Genomic DNA, 16,635 nt, shown 5'->3' with positions numbered 1-16,635 from the left:
GGAAAGGGAGAAGAAATGCTGTTCCTCCACACTAAAGGTTTCAAGGAAAGCTCAGGTTTTTTTATGCATGCTTGTGTCAGGTTCTGTTGGAAAACTGCCTGGGTGTCACCTCTGAAGGGAATATATTCCTGTATTGCATTGCAAATACAGCTGCTGGTTCTAGCTCCTGGTTTGTCCCATTTCTTGCTGAAATGGATGATTTCAACAACAAAAATGAATAATATTAGAGAAAACCCATTTAAAGTAGCACCATCTGAAGCATTTCTAAGAAATCCTTTCTCTTAAGGTACTTTAGGTACTGATTCAGGAATCAGCCACGCTCTTAGAATTTTCCAGCTCCTTAGGAATGTTTCTGTAAGTCTTCCGAAACTGCATAAGTCTGTGACTCCGTTCTGTATATGTCATTTATTATTTCTCTATGTAATTTATTATTTTTATTAAATTATTTATTATTTCTGTATATGTCACTTATTATTTTTTATTAAAACCTTCCATATGGCAGAGACATTTAACTATTTCATATGCTTTACATGATAATTAAGGCAGATTTAGTGCAACACTGGTAACTTGCATTTTGTAAATGAAATTATTTTCATTAAGGAAAGTTGTTTCAGAAAGAAAAATACAAGCATGCACCACGATGGAACAGCTTGTGCAAATGTTTCTATAATCTGCATGTTCTGTTGGAAAGAACATGTAAATTAGGGAAAGTTTGTGCAAAACTGCATTTTTGGGTTAGTTATATATTATTTTAATGACCTGAATTCTGCCACTGTAGGCAAAAATTATAGTTTTCTATTTAATATCAATCATGGTTACTTTGAAAATGGAAAAATACATCACAGTGAGTAATTTAAGAATTTAATCCTTGCTTCTGTCTGGATCATACCCATGAGCAGATGATGATTGGCTCACCTAAGCAACACTTTTCCCTGAAAATATTTTTCTGATGTTTTTTATCAGCCTTGAGAACAAACCCTCAAGTTTGACCTGTAAGGCACATCTGTGACTGAAATTATTGTCTGATTTAAAATTAATGTTGTGCTTTCTAGATAAGCACAAAACAGCTCCCAGCAAGAGTTTCTTGCTCATGGAACTCTTATGTTTTTTCTACAAATGTCTCTGTGGATTGCAATTTGCTCCTCAATAATAAGTCAAGTTCCACTTTCCAACATCCATGGGAAATTATCATGAGTAACAAGGAAAGGTAGAGCTTTATCAAATCACAGAAGGGAAAAACATCCCAGTGGGAACGTTTTGTGTAATTCCAGTTGCTGAGTGTTCCCCATGAAGCGTCTTCCTCGCAGCTGAGGCTGAAGTGGTTCATAAATTCCATTGCTCCAGAGGAGCACAGGAGCCCAGAGCGATTCTGCACAGGCTCTGCACGGGAGGGATCTGCACAAATGTTCCCTCCAGGTTTTGTTGACGTTGAACAGAAGGACCTGCAGAGTTTTTACACCAATTATGCTGAAAGCTTTCCTCACTTAGAACTTCCAAACACGAGGCTGTCGTGGTTTCAAGCAGTGAAACCTCATGAACAGATTAAATTAAGGAATATAAGAGAGGGCAAGAGCAAAGGCTGAGCTCGCCCTGCTTTGTCTGCGTGTCCTGGGGTGACAGGACATTTTCATGCTTTGTATCCCAAATCGTGTTTCTGTTCCCGTGTTCTCAGTTTGTTTTGTCTATAGCTGAGCCCCTCTCCCGGCTGTTTGCTTTTGGCTTGCTGCTACCTTAGGCTGCTTTGCTGGCTTTGCTCTCTTGCTTTCTGCTTTTTGCTTGCTTTTTGTCATTTTTCTGCTTTTGTCTTTCCCCTTCTTTCCTTCCTCCCTTCCCTGAAGACATCGGACCTGCTTCGGGCCCTGATTCGGGAACGTCAAGGGAAAACCCCCCGGAGTCTGCACCTGAGAGAAGCTTTGGCACCTCCCCAGCAGAGACTGCTCACCCTCTCTTGGACTGCTGAAAATATTTGTTGTCATCTCGGACTGTTTTTCTTGTGTTGGGGAGTGTTTTTTTGTTGTTTCTTAATAAACAAGTTTTTTCCACTTTTCCTCTGAGGAAATTCCTCCCGAACCCGGTGGTGGGGGAGGGAGTTGTGGGGATTTTTCCCTAATTTGTCCTAAACCAGGACACTGCGTTTGCTGCTCAAGGACCTCCCTGGGCACCAGTCAAGAACGAGAAAGTTCCTCCTAAACATTTGTGTCACTGCAAAGAATTCTTCCTGTGCCTGAATGATACCTTTTGGCACTTTATTTGTGCAAAAGGCACCCTTAGAGATTGCAGCTGGTAAATAAATGTGTGTTATTTAAGCTAGCAGCTGTAAATTGAGCTCATGCACCTTCATGGACCCTGAACCTCTCACTGTGATGTCCATTCCTCTGTGCAGTCACACCCTGACCTGCTGCTACCTACATATAATTATTATATTATTATATAATTATTATATATTATTATATAATAATAAAATTAATTATATTATTATCTGTTATTATATAATAATATAATTATTAATATAACAGTGGTTCTACTCCAGAGTATATATATATATTAATATAATTATATATATATTAATATAATGAGGTTCTACTCCAGTGAGAACTTCTTCCTCACCTGTTGCTCAAAGAAAGAGCTAAGAAATCATTTTAAGGGGTATTGGCAGCTTTGCTGCTCATTTTCTTCTCTGTTAGTGTTCCAGTTTTTACCTTTTAGGTACATGAACCTTTCATTGCATGAAAACCAAGCCAGAGAACTAGGGAGAAATACAATTTATCATTAAAGCCTTCTTTGAGATCATTTGGACTTTTAATAGAACATATCTCTGAGGAATTAATGTGAATGCATTTCCTAATGTTTAGAGATCAAAAATGACCATAAATACAAGCACTGACTCTAAATCATAAGGATCAAAATCATAATTATGATGATAATAATAATTTTCTCAGCATTGAAAATGTTTTTGATATGTTGGTATGAAAGAAGTATTTTGGTTTACTTCATTAAGCCTGCTCAAAATGTTTTTATTAGCTTTTGAATTTGGTTCATTTGGCATAACAAATTAAGAGTTTGGCCAACCATCTGAACAGAACCATTTTTTTTCCCCCAGAGTGAGCGTTTTCATTACTTTTTGGAATTTTTGCACTTCTCCCTCAAGCTTCTAAAAGTTCACAGAAAATTGTTCCCAGTTTTCTCAGCTTCAGTCATATGGTTGGAGCTTCTGGTTAAATGCATGTGCTTAATAACAGTAAATAAATTCTGACATTTTATTTTTAATCCTGAATAAAAATGTTCATTATATCGGTGAAAATGAGCAATCACATTCTATTTAACAGTAAAAAAAATTGTATATATCCCTGCAGGAGCTGGGGAATCTATTTTCATTATAACAAACATTGATTTTGCACTAAAACCCCTCATTGTTTTAGATAATGACTGCTGGGTTTCTTAGTTATTCTTCTGGTTCCTAAATCATTAAAACCACGAGTAAAAGAGAAAAATAAGAATGAAAAAGACACCAGACTGCATTGACTATCATTGGTAAACAGTTTAGTGAATTTTAGCAGGATAATAGAACCAGAGTTGTTTTACATCTTCTTTAATCAGGCTGTTTATAGGTAATTCTTGTAATTTGTTTATGAAATTCTTTAACAAGGTAGAGACCAAGATTTCACAACAAAGAGCGAAGAAAACAACAAAGAATATATTGAGAAAACATATTTGATAGAAAAAATACTGCTTAATTTGTTAAATGGCTATTTAAACTTTATTAGTAAATGTCATCTATTACCACTTTGTCTTTAGTTAAAACTGCAATCATCTGTAAGGCAGATGCACACTATCAGAAAATTATCTTACTTATTTTGAGCCTGTTTGGATAACATCTGCATTTTTACCTGTGGAAACACCACAGCACCCAAATGCACTGATTTTTGAATTAACACTGGTGGGATTAATGCGAGGACTTGTGGAACTCCTCGTTCCTCCTGCTGCTCCTCCTGGCAGCGCTGCAAAGCTCAGCCTGACCCTCGCAGCTGGAGGAGATGTAAGACAAACTCTGCAGGGGTAAAGATTTGTATTTCACACGCTCTCCCTCTCCAACAACCCTGATTATGGACTGGGCGAGGAGGAGCCGTGTTTGCTTTGCTCTCCGTGGGCAGAGTGCTACTTTGAATAATTCCAAGGTATTTTTTTTTTTCCTAATGGGCCTGAAGGGGAGTCAGTCCCCCTGTGCCCTCCTTTCCCCCCCACTCCTGCAGCTGGATTAATGAATTCTGTGTAAAGTCACTGAATGCACCTTCCCAGCACCAGCAGGATGAATTATTGACGGCAGGGATATTCCCTGGTGGATGCTTTGCCAAGGTTACACTCTCTGATATTCGAGATTTATTCGGCACGAGGTGGGGATAAGAACCTCATTGCCACATTATGTCTGACACAATCAAGTTTTGGGGAATTTCAACAACATTAGAAGATTTGGATAATATATTCTTTTAGAGGCAGAGGCACAGCTTTAAACAAAGCATAATCCCTGCTGCATATCATTTCCACCCTAATGCAAAAAGAGGAAGCGAGCCCATAATGCTGTCTGCATCATTTCCCCTTTGTGTTCCCTTGCAAGGACTATTCACCTAATATTCAAAATCCATGTGTTCATTAAACAGAAGAGAATGATGAAAAAACAAAAAACAAAAAAACCCTAAAAAAACCCAAAAAAACCCCCAACCAACCAAACAAAAAAACAACAAAAAAACCCCCCAAACACACTAAAAAAAACCATTTAAAAAAAAACAACCTAGAAAAAAAAAAGTAAAAAGATAATGAAACAGCTTTCCATGAAAGTGGCATAAAATGGAGCCATTCTTTCTAGATATCTGGAGATGTATTTGGAGATAATTAAATGATATCCACCTTTTCCAGCACTCTGACACTGCAGTTTCAGTCGTTTTGCTGCTCACATAATTCCTGATTTTTTCAATCAAGTGCTGTTTGTATTTCTGCTGCCTGTAACAAAAGGAGCTGCTGAACACCTCCCTCAGTGTCACCCAGGCTCTCTTTGTCACCAGAGCCTCCAGGGTTTGTGTCCTGGCCACTGGACCCTTTGTGCTCCCCACGCTGTAGCCTTAGACAATGGGGGGAAAATAAATCTTCAGTGACAAGTTTACTTAAAGGGATACTATCACATTAAATAAGCACATAAATATACCCACAAGTAACGTCATTCCTTGGGGAATTTGGGGAAAAATATTACTTTTTTCTCTGTACCCGGTAGTTAACATCCTCATCTGTTGGCAATGAGGAAATTGTGAAAATCTCACAGTTTTTCACACTTCAGGCTGTTCTTTACAAAGCACTTTCCAAAAACTTGGGGAAAAGTCTTTTACCCCAAGTTTTTTTACCTCTTTTACCTTTTCTTTTCAGACAACATTCAGGATCTGAATGTTCTGTCCCGCCCCAGTGGGAGGCTGGGATGCAAATATTTCAAGGCTTAAAATAATTAATTTGAGCTTAAAATAACTAGTTTTGTTTCTAGTTAATTGTTTATGGAAATAGGGCCTAAACCCCCATATTTGCTAATGATGGGTCTCATTAGAGAACATAAGCAAAATTAAACATTTTTAGGAGATTAACTAGCCTTTTTCAGGAGAAATTATCTTCAAATATGAGGGCCTCAAATCTCTCTTTCTTCACCACCTTTTTATTTCATGCAACTTTATAAATTCACTTACTGTAATTATAATTGGTAAACAGTTTAGTGAATTTTAGCAGGACAATAGAACTAGAGTGGTTTTACAGTGCCCCTTACATCTTTTTTAATCGGGCTGTTTATAGGTAATTCTTGTAATTTGTTTACAAAATTCTTTGATAAGGTACAGACCAAGATTTCACAACAAAGAGTGAAGAAAACAACAAAGAATGTATTGAGAAAACAAAACAATTGATAGAGAAAATACTACTTAATTTGTTAAATAGCTATTTAAACTCTATTAGTAAACGAGGTTTTTGGTAATATTTCATAGCTACACACACATGCACAATGCCCTGTTGGCACAAATACATTCTTGAATTTCATGGCCACTTTTCAATCAGTGCAGGAACGCCAGGGAAATCTCCTGGAGCAGGGAGAAGCTGGAACAGTGGATCTGCAAAGAGCTTGGGCTGCAGAGTAAATCTGGTTGCTGTCACTGTCCCCATGGGCTTTCCTGAGTCTCAGCAGATTTAGGGGATTTCTCTGCTGCTGTGGCTGTGCTTCCAGCTTTTCTGTGAATCTGTTGCTGTATTAATTAATTACACTGAGGGTTTTGTTTGGGGTTAGGGCTCTTTATGGTTTTGTTTTGCAATACTGTTTTGTTTGGTTGTAAAGCAACCCTCAGCACCAGGGAAAGGGCCCAGGAGCTAATTGGATGTTAATGAATGGAGGAGAGTAAATACCTTACTAAGGAAAAAATGTTCTTTATTTGAAGACCACTTTCTCTAGTGATTCATGTTTTTTTTTTCTGTAGGCTTTGCCTGGGGTGTATTCTACAATACCAAAGAGCTGTTAAATAATATTTATATTAACATTCACAGAGCCTGCTGGCAATTTGGGTTCCATTTATCCATTTGGGTTCCTGCTGGACATTTTAGCAATGTATGTGTGTCTGACTCCTGTCATCTGAGGAATGTACAACTTAAAAGTACCTAAAAAAACAATTTTTGGCACTGAAAAAATGGTCAAGTTGAGGCCTTCCTGTAGTTCTGCAGCAGCTCTTTGGGAAGCTTTATTAGCTTTTTATTTATATTGTTATTTCTATTGTTCTTTTGGATGGATGGGATCAATGCTTCAAACTTTGTTGAGGATTTCTGGAGATGTTCCTTGACTCTGAGGATTTTCCGTGACACACAAAGATTTTTGACATGACATCAAAGAGATTTTTTAGGAAGGTGTGGAGATGGTTCATGTCTAAGCATTGGGGACCCCCCTTACCCCTCCTGTCATACCTGGAAGAAATTCATCACCTACATTCTGTTTTCCATCCTCAAAACTCATGTTAGCAGGCACTGAATAGAGTCAACAGGCAAGTAAGAGCTGCACTCAGACACAAATTTTTTTTTCTAATTTACTGAATTTTCTACTCTTCTGATGTCTGAATCCTGTTTGTCAGCTGCACGTTCATCACTGTGCAGTTTTTCAGCACAAAACATAATAATTGCTTACAATGTAATTTACAAATGCTATTAAAAATTCCCATTAAAGATTCTTAAGTAAATTTTTTTTCCTCCAACTCACTCTTCAGACAGTTCCCTTGTTCTGGAAATGATATCTGTTCAAGATATCCCACTGGCCAGGCAAGGATTTTGCCCTTGTTCTCCTTGCACTAATAATAAATCTGATGATTTTAGCAAAGGTCCTCTGAGCTCTGAAAGAAGGAAGCAGAAGGATTGTGCCACTGCCTCAAGGCTCATCCTCACAGCAAAATTCCTTGGCAAACAAAAGTCATCCAGACTTTGCCTTTGGGAGAAGTGCTTACCTCTTAAACATCTCCACTTAGCAGGAATAACCAGTTTAAAAAGCCTTGCAGAGCAGCAGCAACACTATTCACACAGTGCTTGAATTCCTCATTTCAACAGGGGGATGAAATTCATGATGTTTATTAGGTTTTCTGAGAGGAGCCTGAGTTCTGCACCCACTGCAGTGTCCTAGGCCCTGCTGGACTGAGTGCAGTAATTACTAGTGGTAATTACTAATGAGGATATTCCATGTTCTTACTGCAATATTTTACCTTTTACCTTGAGATCTCCAGACACTTCCCAAGCCAAGAAACTCTTCACTTCCAAAAAAAACCAAAAAAAAAGGAAAAAATTGCCCCAAAATTTACCAGAACAATTCTGTTCACTGCACTTACACAAATCCATGTGAAGAAGAAGCAGAAGCTTGAGGCTCCAGGGAGCACCTGGCAAAACCAGTTCAAGGAGTCAGTGACTGCTGCTGAGTCCTGTTGCACAGCTGAGAGTAAATGGGTAATAGAATATATAATAATATAATTATTAATATAATAGTAAAATGCTCATTTAAATGGATATATAATTAATCTAATTATTAAATATATGATATATTGAATTACGTAGCATATTATTAATTAATAAAGTATAATAATCAATTTTCAAGCTCCCAGTATTCTGCAGCTGCCATTTTTTGGGATCTAAGGAGAAGGTGCTCTTTTGTTGAAGAGAAAACACAGGGCACAGGAAGGGGTGGCTTTCCTGAGCCTGTGGGTTCCTGTCACAAAAATCTGCCAGAGCTGCTTCCCCTGCCCTGCTCACCTGGGGTGACACCTTCCTTCCCTCCCTCCTTGCCTTTCTTTGTTTCTGGAAGTGTTTCCCTCCCAGCTGCAATTTGGCTGACCAGAAAAACCCAGATTTTGGGTTGCCACAAAGCCTTTTTTGTCTTTGAGGGTGGAGAACAAGGGAGAGAAATATCAATATCAGATAATCAAATGTGTATCAAATAATTTGGATGTGTTGTGGGGTTTTTTGATTTTTTTTTCTGTTTGTAACTGATCTCTTGTTTCTGGAGAGCATCATGTTTGTCCTACATGTAGTTTGGAGGAATTAGGCTGAGCTCTAATTTACACTTGTTTAACTACAGATGCATCCCCACTGCTATTTGTTTATCTCACATTTATTACACTCTTCGAAATTCAAGTTAAGCACTCTGGGGCTTTTTCTAGTAACACTAATGGAGGAGAATAGATGCATTATATGTGAATAATGTATTATGATGATACAATTTGGGTCTCTTAGCTCTAACCGAGACCAGTCCTGCTTTACATTATTTATAATTTACACACACCTTCCTGAACATTTTTATGTAAATATTTAATATAGAAAGTGAGTTAACTCTTTCGTTTGGGAGATTCCCAGTAAAAAACAGGAGGGAATGCAAGAGGGCTTCCAAACATCTCTACCTGAAGTAGACAAGTCTTGCTTGTTTTCAGAAATTAAGAGAGAAATGTGAGAAATTACAGAGGAAAAAAATATGTATGCTGGCTTAGCACCAAATCCTTTTTGCCTTTCTCCTTCCCAACTGCTCTTATTAAATTGAATGAATGTTGACTGCAGACAGGATATTTGTGGATGCTTGGCTGCCAGCATTTGCAGCACGGTGGTTTTGCTCTTTGCTGTTTTCTGACACGTTTTGTCTTTTGGTGTTTTGCTCACTTTGTCCCCATTTATCCATCCTGGGAGGTAGCAGGGGTGCTCTCCAGAGGGATCAGCAGACTCCTTTCCTGCAGCCTCCTGGATGTCTCAATTAGACATCAGAGCAACAAAAACAATTAGTCATTTCTCAGAAATCTTGATTGTTTCTGTCTTCTTATCTCTGACCCCAAGAATGTACAGAATGACAATAACCCACCACCACCACATGGGAAGATTTATAACTTAAATAACAATTGGTGGATTTGTATTTTCCCTATCAAGAGCTGGATTTACCCTCCACACTGGCACAGGAGCTGAAAGATTTCCATGTAGAATCACTCAACAGCCAAGCTGCTGACTGCCCCATTTCCTTTGTCTTGCCCTTGCTGTTGTGAAATATTTTCCTATATTTAATACATAATTTGTTGCTAATTTTGAGTTTGGAACTTGAAGAAATTAGAAGCAGTTTTGCAGCAGATCTTCCTCATCTCTGGTTAACCAAATTTTCCCTTGATGCCATCCCATATATGCCTCTTTCCCCTTCCTGCAGCCCTAAAAAATTCTGAACTCTAAGCAGGTTATAGCAAGAATATGAGCAATCCTTGGCACTCTTCAATATCCTTCTCTGGGGAAAAACTTTTAAGGGACAACCTCTTCTAGTAGATTTAAGGCAGGTAATTAATTTATGTAAATCTGATCACTTTTGTTTGAGCACAAGGAGTACATTTAAAGGTGTGTGCAAACACATGTGACAAAAGGTATTTTCAAACTGCAGATCTGTGCTGTCTCTTTCCTAGTGCTCTCTGTTTTAGCATGAGATGTTGAGTCTCCCTAATTGCTGCTTTTATGGTGTGGGGAAGAAAAAAAAAGACAGACATTTCTAAAAAAAAAAAAAGGAAGATTGGAAGATTAGAAGATTAGCTTCAGGTCTTCTGAAAAATATCATAATTTGAGTCCATGTACCTACAAATTCCCAACAGGCTCTGAGCCAAAGGAAAACACAGATGAAATAAACATACATAAAGACAGCTGCTTTTTGAAATCCAAGAATTGAGTTATATACCTTTTTGACAGCTTCCTGAATCACAGCCCATATCCAAGATGAGTAAATAGGTATCTGGCCCTTTAACTAGGTTCCATTACATATAATTAAAGACTCACAGAATTAAATGGCCTACATGGAAAGTGGCTTTCAGTGGGCTAAATGCCTGAAGCAATCTCCTTGCCTGAGCACAGAAGTGACACTGGCTTGTGGATCAATATCATCTCTGTTATTAATATCAAAAGCGCATTACTTTGTTTTTGCCTGGCTCTGCTCCAAGCCTTGAGCCCAGCTCCCATCCAGCCATTTGCTTGGACCATAATTTACTTTTGTGAGTTTTTAAGGTATTGTTTTGTCAGGGCCAATCACCATGAAGTTATAAATGATTCTGAGGACTTGCACTCTCCGTTAGTGGCATACGCGGTGAAATTAATTTTTAAAAGTTTCATGTCAATTATTTCTGTCCTTGAGTTATGCAAGGGGACAAAAGAGCAGAGATTTAAAGACATGAGCGATGTCAAACAGATGAGGTAACGACAAACAGAAACAGCAGCTTGGGACCAAATAGACATTACACTATCTTTAATTGATACATTGAATTAAACAATGCTAAAGTTAAATAAATATTGACCACTTAGCAAAAGGACCATTGATTTTTATGATGTACAACATTTACATCATATACTGCTCCAGTGTACAGATTGAGGCTGCAAGGCTGTCAGCTCTGGCACAAATATTCTGCAGGACAGCTTGTGCTGCTGCTCAGTCCCTTGCTAGAATTATTGAGGTGAATGTTAAACAATTTCCCCTGGATTTTGTTCTCAGAAATTGCTTATTTTTGAAGAGTTAAATCCTGCCAGATCTGTCTGCTCTGGAATCAGTGAGCAGGTCCCATGTGTGGCACAGATTTGCGGTGAATTCTTTGGGTTTGGCCTGAGTGCACTGCCCATATCTGCTCTTCAAACACCTCCCTGGTCCTTTAGTGGGGAATGAGAGGCAGATTCTGAGTTTCTCGAGCGACAGAAGAGTTTTCTGCATTGCAGGGGACTCTGCAATGGCAGCTGCATCCCTCACAGAATAAATCACCCCGTGCTGTGAACTGGAAGCACTGACACTGCTGGGCATCCTCAGAAGGGGTGACCTTTGCAAACACTCCCTGTTTGCTTTTTTGAAGCTGACATGTTAATGCTCACTCTATTAACATTTATTTAATTACTTAAATGTGTTATATCTGAATAATATTGTATCTACCTACCCTGGAAACGAACTAAGACAACAAAATAATTTGCTTTACATCTCTGTGTGTGTTACAGCTTCACAGCAAAGCCTTGGGGTTTTTTGGTGGGTTTTTTTTTGTTTGTTTTTGTTTTGTTTTGGGGTTTTTTTGTTTTGTTTTTGTTTTAAATAGTTATTTTGTAGCTCTTTCATATGAGATGTGCCCCTGGTTTAAACTTACACAAAATGCTGCAGTTTCTCACAGAAAAGGAAAGTGTGAGGTCTCCTCCTGGCAAAGCAAAGATTTCATTAAGGCACAAATCTATATGCTTAGTAATGCCAGCTTTGGTTACATATAGCTTCCTGTGTCTGCAAGAATTGCCAAAACACCAGTTAATAGGTTATTATTTCAATTAGTGCATGATTACTGCTGCTAATCTCTAACTCCTCATTGTTGTGGCTGCCTTTGACTTCAGTTATTAAGAAGCATTTGGATTTTATTACGATTGACAGCAACTCCAGTCTTCTCCATAGATAAAACACTGCTTGTTGCAAAAGAAATCCAGAAGTAATGAAAAGTTCTGGGTAGAGTTTCTAAGGGATTTTTAAAATTACATCATAAACACAATATAGAATTCAATTAAGCTGGAAAATTATAAGGTTTAAGGAGGAGACACTGGATTTCTTTGAGATAAATCAAAATGCCTTTAACTAGTTTTCAGTTATAAACAAGCCTAGCTTGGTAAAATGAAAAAAAAAAAAATTAACACAAGATCAAGGAATTCTTGATGACAGCAGGATAGGTAAAGCACCTCTGTACTCTATTGCTCAGCTTAAGAGCATGGAGAGCTCTGCACTGCAGTGGTGTGACCCTGGAAATTCCTGTGTGGTTCTGATGAGCACAGGACAGAACTGAAATTGTTACCAAGCTGCAGAGTGCATGGAGAGCAGCTGGAGGGACGTGGGTGATGATCAGGATATTTTATGTCCAATCTCATGGCTCAGTTTGCAGATGGGAATAAACCCTCTAAAGCGATAAATAATAAGAGAAACATTTTTGCAAACAGGTATTTGCCCATTTTCCGTGTCTGTGTTTACACTCACTAATATAAATTTTGTCTTTCTTCAACACTGTGTTAGTAGTTTTAATTGCTGTTTAATTGAAACTCTCCAGGTCTCTGTCTGAGTTTGGGGAGGGGTCAGGGTGGATTTGCCTCCCAGTGAGGAAGGAACCTCCATGTGGAGCCAAAATCTTGGACTGGAGGAGATTAATTTGTGATGTGCACATCTCTAAATGTGGGAAGTTGCTCTCATTGCCTGATGTTCTACAGAGCTGCAAATTCCCACCAGTGCACGTAAACACTGAGAATTTTACCTTTCAAATAAACAGTGAGAATTTTACCTTTCACCTGATGACATCAGGCTGCAGATGGGGGGAAATCTTATTAATAAATGAGTTTCTGAAGGAAGCATGTGAATAAAAGAGTGCAGAGGTCCTCCTGTGATGCCTGGTGACAGGACAAGAGAGGGATGTTCTGTTTTTACAGCAGGTGCTGGAGCTCACTGCCTTGTTAGAGGGAACACGAAGTGCTCGACATTTTAACAGCAGGGCAGTGAACAATAAGGAGAGGCTGTTTCCCTCCACCCTTCCCAGCATGCAGATGCCCCCACTTGCAAAAGTGGCAATTTAAAAACATGTAAAATTCATAAATGAGGCAGCAGCTGTGTACAGCTTCAGCAAAATGTTGAATTGCTGCATCACTGTAGACTCTAAATGGCAATAAACCTTCCACCTCTCATAAATTAAGCAGACTTTCAAAAAAAAAAAAGCTATCTACAACTGCAACTTTTTATGGATGTTTGGTAACTTCAATCATTTTGTAAAATGCAATTCCTGCTCAAAAATTTCCTCCCAGGTACATATTTAAGGAGAGCTAAAGCTGTGCAGTGAGTTGATAGGTAAATTTTAATATGACAGTGCCAAAAACTCTATTAGGTTTATCCTGAGGCAGAGGTTGCCCAGTAATTACAAGAGGGCAGCCTTAACAGTGGTTTTGAATGCTAGAAAGTGACTTAAAGGGTGTGTCAGAGGTTCAGGAGATGAACTGGGAAATACTCTCTACCTGAATTTAAAAAGTGATCTTTGAACCCACCTAGGTTTTAAAAATTAGTTCAGTGAAAGTCGAACCTGTCAGGATAGCTGTGACCTTCCCACATAAAATCTGGGAAAAAATCCCTTATAGCCATTCAAGAGAAGTAACAGAATCCTCCTTCCTTGTTTTGTTTTTATTGTGTCAAAGATGACACTCCTGTCTCAATAAGGCTGTCATTTTTTACCCTGCAGTGATGCACCTTTTTCTCCCCCTAGCACTGGTCATTCAGGGATCTCAAAACACTTCAAAAATTCCTCTTTGTCTGTTGTTAGTTTAATTATCCCCAGTACAAGGTGGGTGGTTTGAAACAGGCAGAATTTTGTAACAAAATCTGGAATGAAATCTGGGTGTTCTGCCTCTCTTTGTGCACACCATAGGTAATTCTGTTTATACTGAGCTGGGAAGATGCACACAATTCCTACGCTCACTGGGAAACAAAACCAAGATTAGGAGGGCCAAAATCTAATATTTGATGTGCTGTTCCTTTCTTAAGTTGTTCTTTAGCAATTGGAATAAATAATAACGACAGAAGTGTATGAACAAGAACAATACGAGAGGAAGGATTTTCCTCCATTCCTGAACAAGAACTGCAGCAATAATATTTTGTGTTCTGCACAGGTCATAGCACTTGGGATCCTGTTGTGGAAAGAACACGAGGGAGAAGCAATTCCAAAGCTTCCCTTGGTAAGATCTGCTGTGAAAACTTAGCACAAGTCCCTTCTTTTGAAAATACCCAACAGATAAACTATGGCAAATCCCATTTTTTACCTATTTTTGAACACCAGGCAGCCATACCTACTTTATAGCAGGTGTTTAAATGTCTTGTTAAAGCAAATAGGCTGTACCCTGGAGAAGTGAATAAAGTCCCTCCTGAAATAATGGTCCCTCAGAGCTTTAATTCCAGCCCCTATCTCCATGTGCAGGACCAGGGCAGGAGCACTGAGGCAGCAGAGGCCAAGAGCCAGAGCAGTGCTCTGAAGGCACTGACCACTCACTTGTAGCATTTGGGATTAATTTTCCTTGTTGGAAACCTGACTGTGTTTATTACTGCTCCTCTTCTGTAACTGTGTTATGAAGAAATGGTATTTTTCAGTGCATGAAATTATTTCTTTGCACTTATTGTTCTGTTTCTTTGGTTTTATTTATAAAAGTCCAGCATTCAATGGGTTCACAGGGTGGCCTTGCTACCTATGGCTCCTTGTTCTAACTGCTAAGTCTGTCTTGAGTACTTTAGGAAATAAATTTAATATGAACTGAAAGGCAGCAGACCATTCCTTTAACAAGATAAAGCTTGACTAGTTAATATTAGAGATGAGAAATTCAAATGAACTACTAATGCTATTGGAACACTGGCTTTTCATATCTATAAAATTCTACTTTCTGTATTTCATATTTTTTAAAAAAATAATTAATAGCTCATTGTGGGTTTTTCAATGCACTTAAGAATGTTTTTATGTTTCATTTTCATAGTAGGGGGGCTTAATTGCACCACTGAATCCAGTTTATTGTCAGTGTTGCCTCTACACCTGGAGAGGGGAGTCTCTCACTAAAGGAAGGATGGAGATGCACAGATCTTGTTCCAATATTTCTTCTATATTTAGGCTCAGAGGGTTTTGTTTGGTGTTATCACTGTGGGTATGATGACGTTAATATCAGGTTACAGGTGCATATGGGTAGGGCAGCATATGCTCAGTCCTGGCCCTGTGCTCAGCTCCAGAGGCAAAGCTCAACCTGAACACTTTCAGAAAAGGAAACCACAGCCCCTAAAGTCACCTGGGGCAGTCTGGGTCTGCAGTTCCACACAGGATCATTTGGCTCAGGAGCAATTCTAACTTCATGTGACAATTTGAGGTGACATTTCCAGTGCTGTGGAAGAAAAACCACTTTCCTGGAAAAAAAAAAAAAAAAAAAAAAAAAGGAAGACTAGGAAAAAATATATAAATGCATATCAGCATGAGTAAATGAAATTATTTCAGTAATTTTTTAAAGCTTGCTCCTATGAATAAACCATTTCTGAAATTCTGAAATTGTAGTTTATCAAATAAGAATATTGTTATTATATATTAACAAACTGTCTGGTGGCCATTCCCATCTCTCATTACTTCATGCACAAGGGTGATGTTTTTTGGTTCAAGTTAACCTTGGTGAAATATATCATGGTTCAGTAATGTTTCTTCAACTGTCTGATAAAAGGCCTTGCCCCCAACAACATATGAATATTTAAATCACTGTTAATTATTTATAGCTTATTTTTATTAACACTGACTTACAACATGGTCAAGTAGCAGCTAAAGCTCATTATGTTCCAAGGCTGGACGTGCATCTCAACATCACTGCTGCTGGAGGGAGAGAATGTCAGGTTTTTATCCTGTGTAAAAACCCGCAGGAGTGAATCCAGATCACTGAAAGGAGGCACTTGTTGACCCCTTAGAGAAAGGTTTTAATATCTGGGTGCAAGTTAAATTCAAAGTTACTGTTTCTAATAGAAATATTTGAAGTGTAGCACCTCAGCATGGAGTTGGGGACACTTAAAAAAATTAAAATCTGTCTCACACCATTGAAGGCTCAAGTGATGACTCTTAATCACCTTTTCTTACCTGACTATTAAAGCCTCAAGTTGAATGAAAAACTTAACCTAATTTATCCTGTTTCCATTTTACCTTTTTGTGCAAATCACTGTAAAAAAACATTCCTCCCTCCTTGATAATCAGATATCTTCTATATTTGCCAATTTTCTTTTTGTGAGCTCTTTAACCCCTTCCTGACCAAGCTAAGAGCTCTATTCAATATTTTCCATTGTTTAGGGTTTTTTGCCATTGTCTTTTCAGCTTCTTGTGGTTTTGCTGCTGAATTCCCTTTAGGCTGTTGTCAGTTCTGTAGTGAATATCGATGATACCCATCTAGCCAGGTATTTATGTGGACTTCATATTGCCCAGGCAGCATATCCATATAACCCAACACAGTATTCTGTGGGAGCTAATAGGAAATCCCTACAAAAACAGATTTAAATCTCTCTGGTTGGTAACACAAGGTGGTGCCTCTGCATATGATGAC

The sequence above is a fragment of the Prinia subflava genome, chromosome 24 (assembly GCF_021018805.1).
Source record: "Prinia subflava isolate CZ2003 ecotype Zambia chromosome 24, Cam_Psub_1.2, whole genome shotgun sequence".
Classification (NCBI taxonomy): Eukaryota; Metazoa; Chordata; class Aves; order Passeriformes; family Cisticolidae; genus Prinia; species Prinia subflava.
Note: the sequence above shows the minus strand (reverse complement) of the source record.